Source organism: Anabrus simplex, chromosome 5 (assembly GCF_040414725.1).
Source record: "Anabrus simplex isolate iqAnaSimp1 chromosome 5, ASM4041472v1, whole genome shotgun sequence".
Taxonomy (NCBI): domain Eukaryota; kingdom Metazoa; phylum Arthropoda; class Insecta; order Orthoptera; family Tettigoniidae; genus Anabrus; species Anabrus simplex.
The window spans coordinates 77,271,450-77,277,449 of NC_090269.1; positions in this window are offsets into that span (position 1 = coordinate 77,271,450).

Genomic DNA, 6,000 nt, shown 5'->3' on the forward strand with positions numbered 1-6,000 from the left:
CATGATGTGTCAACTACTGGCGCAATGGCTAAAGACAGATGCCATCTACTGGTGACTTGTCATGCCTGTTTTTCTTGTTCGATTTTATAGTTGGGAAATAATCCATTTATTACTTTCATTATATTTTTATGTAAAGGGATTACTGAAGTAAACAAATCAATAATAAATTTAATAGTTCACCCTACATGAAATTCAATATGAATATTTGTGTCTGAAATTTCCCTTAAAGTGTCATCTACTGGTCCCATTACCTTAAACATCCTAATAAATATGAAATATCCATTGTTATTTGGTAATTTATTGACAGCTCCTAAAACTATAAACAGTTATAAGAGATAATTTCAAAGAAGAAAATTATATTAGCTGTTGAATGCATACTTAAGGAATAAATATAAAAATTAAATGCTGCAGAAAATGTGAATAAGAGCAATATAAAATGTTATCCCACTAAGTTATCACCAGTCATTTACAGACTTTTGTATAATTAAGTTTCTAAGTATTAAAATATGTAGCAGATATAGCAAACAGCAATGTGGTTCAAAGTTTAAATGAAGGAGCGATAAATTTTAAAGATATAAGAACAATAATGTTGTGAGTCTTTCTGTTATATTTGGATCAGAGATACGAGAGAGTTTTAAAAAATATTAATGTAGTAGTCTACTATTATAAAATCTTGTTACAGATTTTTAAATTTTGTGTAGTTTTCTTTTATTTTTGTTGCAAAAAGTGGAATAAAACTATAAATCGTTCAAAATTTCCAGTTGAGAAAGAAATCTATGACAATATTTTAATCAACAACGATTGTTATCAGAATATCTGATTGCATCAAGGAAGCAATTGCCATTTGTTGATAATTTTTCTAAATGTTGAATAATTTAATGTTCAGCTTTGCCTTTTCCAAAGTTTATTGAAGGTATTTTCTTATTGCTAATGCATTGCAGTGTTTCAAAATATCCTGTAAGTCAATGTTTTTAATAAGTTCTAAGTCCTGAATACTAGGTAAAATAAGAGTTCAAAATGCTTAAAATTATTCAATATAGTATTCAGGATCTGAAGTACATACATTTCAATGTCATTAAATTCAACAAATCAGGTTTAAATAAATATTATTAAATTCCAAACTGAAACATCTTTACCAACAGTCAGTGGCACATGTCTAACATAAACTGAAGAAAACACAATTAGGTTAAAAACAAAAGAAGATTACAATATACATCTGTGTGAAAGCATATTCCTTGTGGATGCTGTTGGACAATAGTAGGATGCTCAGGGATGTCCTTAAATTTGCCAGCATTTGAAGGAGGAAGAATGGGGACTGTATAAAATATCATTATTTTAAATGGCTACTTATCTCCTTAAAAATTCATAACACAAAGTAATTCATTCTTTCACTACCTAATTATGGTTGCTAAACAGTATTTTAATACTGTAAACTGATCTGTTAATTATAATTTTCACTTTATTCTTTATCATTACAGTACCTAGCTTATTTCTATTTTGACATTTCAGTAGATTGTTGACTCCTTTTGTGTTTTCTTCACCTCTACTGATAAACCTACAGCCATCAATCTATCAACATTTTGTACCTCAAAATATTTCTAGTAGGCTGTCATACAGATTGTGCCACTGCTGAATGGTATGTAATATATCTCACCTAATCTATCACAGATGGGTACCTATTTAAACAGTTCTTGTAAACCATAAATAAATATTTTCATTGCAAAACAGCACACTCCACAAAATAAAATGTTAGAACAGCCTTATTTGAGACAAGAATTGACAATGTTTGAAAATGTATATAAATAATGAATGTATTATATTGATGTGTGTCTATGGAGTGTGTTGCATTTCTTGTGCCACAAATATTTGCTGCCTTCCCTTTGTATAAAGCTCATAGACACGTTAGCTTTAAGCTTAATACCAATTTAAACTCTAAAGTGGCACTGATGCTTAATGTGTATTTTGATAATGGACAGCATTCTTAAAGAATGTTCTCATATTGTATTATTAATGGAAGAATGCAATGTGTGCTACAGGATTCCTTATAAATATTCGCTATGATGAGTTGATTCAAATTCTTGATAATGTGTGATTAAAGTGTTACTAAATACATGAAAAAGAATTAGGCATATTTTTACAGACATTGTGTAAGACTTTCTAATATTTCTAAGTTATTGAAGATTTAAAAAGTAAAAGTAACATAATTAATAAATAACAGAGAAATTGAAGAGAAATATAAATCAAACTCCCTCTCAGTAAGGGTGCAGTATTCATTAATGCCCAGGAGACTAAAGTTAATAAAATGTTAAGTTTTGTAAGTATCAGTAGGAGTGTGGCATTTTTGAGGTAATCTCTTTAAGGTTAACCACAGGTGGAACAGCTTCTTCTTCTTCTTCTTCTTCTTCTTCTTATTATTATTATTATTATTATTATTATTATTATTATTATTATAAAAGCCAGCCAGTTGAGGTCCATGAGGAAAAGTGTAGGAACTCCTGTGCATTTTCATCATATTTTCATAATACCTACAAAACAAAGCAACCATTCAATTGGAAAGTAGTCCGACTCGTTGGCTGAATGGTCAATGTACTGGCATTTGGTTCATAGGGTCTCGGGTTCGATTCCAGGCCGGGTCAGGGATTTTAACCTTCTTTGGTTAATTCCAATGGCTTGGAGGCTGTGTGTTTGTGCTGTCCCCAACATCCCTGCAACTCACATACCTCACATAACACTATCCTCCACCATAATAACACACAGTTACCTACACATGGCAGATGCCGCCCACCCTCATTGGAGGGTCTGCCTTACAAGCGCTGCACTTGGCTAGAAATAGCCACACAAAATTAATTTTTATTGGAAAGTAAAGGTTGTCACTATTTGTAACACCGGTACTGAATGGGAAAGAGCTTGTTCGACAGAAGACAAGGGGACAACCACTGCAGGCATGCCTGAGGTGACAATGAAACATTGGCACATATCATTAGCCAATGCCTGTTTGGCTCATTACTTAGAAATGCACACCATCATATAATACAAGGCCATATTGCGAACACTTTCCATTTTGAAAGCTTGAAGGTTCATAAGGAAGTTCACAGCCTGCCTTCAGGAGAGAGTATAAAAAGAGACAATATTCAAGCTATTGATAGCAAAGACGCTATGTGTTCATTTGCTATCCAATAGAGGGTCAGTCTCCCTCCTGATGAAAACTTTCTTCAGCTTATCATACTTACTTTTGGGGTCCCTGGAGCCACCCAGGCTTAATTTGGTTTTGGCTGGTGGTTTAAGGTCAGATGTTCTTCCTGACAACATGTAATTTTTGAGATGAAAATTTCAATTCAGGATCAACTAGGATTTGAACCTCAGCCTTCTCGGTGGGAAGGCAGCAGCTAAGCTACTGAAATAACCATACCCTCCAAGTTGTCGTCCTGATAAACTGTTTTTCTCACTAATACACACATTTATCTGTACTATGTCTTATGGCAAGCCCATTGAGTGTCAGTTTCTGTTATAAAGAATGTATATATGAGGTCATATGATCTATAAATGATTTTTATCTGAACAATAAAATTTTTTTAACATTTCAAAAAAAATTATACTGAGAAATGAGAACAACTGTAACCATGGTTTCATATTTCTATTCATTTTAATTTAATCTTAATTTAACCAGGTGAGTTGGCTGTGCAGGTAGGGGCGCGCGGCTGTGAGCTTGCATCCGGGAGATAGAGGGTTTGTATCCCACTGTTGGCAGCCCTGAAGATGGTTTTCCATGGTTTCCCATTTTTACACCAGGCAAATGCTGGGGCTGTACCTTATTTAAGGCCACGGCTGCTTCCTTCCAACTCCTAGGACTTTCCTATCCCATCGTCGCCATAAGACCTAAAACCACTAGCAAAAAAAAAAAATCTTAATTTATTCATGTTATGAAACTTCCTTTTTAATCCACTTTTCCTATCAAATGTGTTGCATGAAGCAGAGTGCCCGCTATTTCAGCCCTAAAACCAAGCAGAGCTGGAAATAATACCTAGGCAAATTGAGTGGTATGTCCCAAAGTTAAACCCTGGCCACTAAGTTAAAATTATTAAAATTATTTTAGAAACTTATTATGGATACTTTTTTTTTTGCTTTACGTCGCACCGACACAGATATGTCTTATGGCGACGATGGGAGAGGAAAGGCCTAGAAATTGGAAGGAAGCAGCCGTGGCCTTAATTAAAGTACAGCCCCGGCATTTGCCTGGTGTGGAAATGGGAAACCATGGAAAACCATCTTCAGGGCTGCCGACAGTGGGGCTCGAACCCACTATCTCCCGATTACTGGATACTGGCCGCACTTAAGCGACTGCAGCTATCGACCTCGGTGATTTATTTATTTTTATTTTTATTTTTTTTACTAGCTAATACCTTGATGAGGGGTCTCCAATAAAACTGGTCCTTTAACAGTTACAGAGTTTATGTACAGGAGTCCCAGTTTAATATGCCTGAGTCACTATTATCGCAATATATCTTAAAAACTACTAACAGAAGAACTGCTTTTTCAATTGGTCCTCACCCTTATTATGTCTGGAGTTCAGAAGTAATCAAATTGCTTGTAATGAATAAGTTTTTAGTAATTTTTACTTTTAAAAGTTAATTTCTACAAAATATAATTTTTACTCAGAATTTCTTCTTGAAATAAAATTGGTTCTTATTTTTGCTAGTGGTTTAACATCACACCAACACATCAGACGGCCCAGCATTTGCCAGCTGAAAAACCAGGAAAACCACAGAAAACCATCTTCGGGGCTGCCGACAGTGGGATTTGAACCCAAAATCTCCTGAATGTAAGCTCATTGCTACATGACTCTAACCCCATAACAAAGTCACTCGGTCATTCTAGTAATCAATATACATTACATGGAAGCAGAAACAGGAAAAAAATTAAGTGATGATTAAGGCGACACTCCAGAGATAAAAATCAATATTTTGGTAATTTTGATGACTTTTTTTTTATGACTGAAATTGAAAGGATTGAGTTTCTTCCTTCTTGTCATGAATTCAAACAACTTATCACTGTAATAATGCTTTGTTTGCCAATTGTAATTTTACATTTAAATCCCATTTTTCTCACGAAATATTCTACCAAATGTAACAAAATTTGTATGGTATATGTATCACAGCTATATTAAGAAATCTGCATATGGAATTTTTTATTGCAGAATTATTTCTAGTACTAGGGATTTTTAAGTCCAAAATTTTAGAACGTAAAAATTACACAAATTTTAGTATCATATATCTCCTTATATAAATTATGTACAGGTGATATGTAGTGCTTTTAAAATAAGTATTATCTACCTAATTATGAATTTACATTGACATGTTAATTAAATAAATGGAATTAAAAATTTCAAAACAATTATTTTGGAAAAACTATTAATTGTATATGAAAGAAATGTTCGTGATATCTCTACTTTTATGTAGGTGACATCCCCACAAAGTTTTGTGAAAATCCATGCATTAAGTAAAAATATCTTTTTATCCCCAGAGTGTCGCCTTAAGATAAATTTTTCAGTTCTTCTAAAGCAGCATCAGTAGCTTCACCAGTGCTGGAGCAGGTACTTTCTTAACTCCCCCGATACTTTTAAAGACATCAAACTTATCCTTCAGTATCCATCACTGCTGGGGATGATCTTAAAATTAAACTCAGGTATTTCTTCAAGTGTCCCTGTAGAGCGTCTTTTCAATAAAAAATGCAAAGATGAACTTTGGCTTAGCAAAGATAATTTTAAGAACCAATTATTTTGTGAAGTAAATGGCAAATTATTTGAAATGATAGAATTCATTAACTAAATTTAAAATGATGGGGGGGAAAAAAAGTAATTTTGAAAGTTCCAAGGTATCATGCTTAATCTTGCATAGGAATGACTTTATGTTAAAAAAAAAAATTAAAAGTAACTTCTGTTCCTTTGTTGTGAACTTTGGTATCATTCCAGCCATATACAAAAGAAAAAAGTCAGTAATTTCC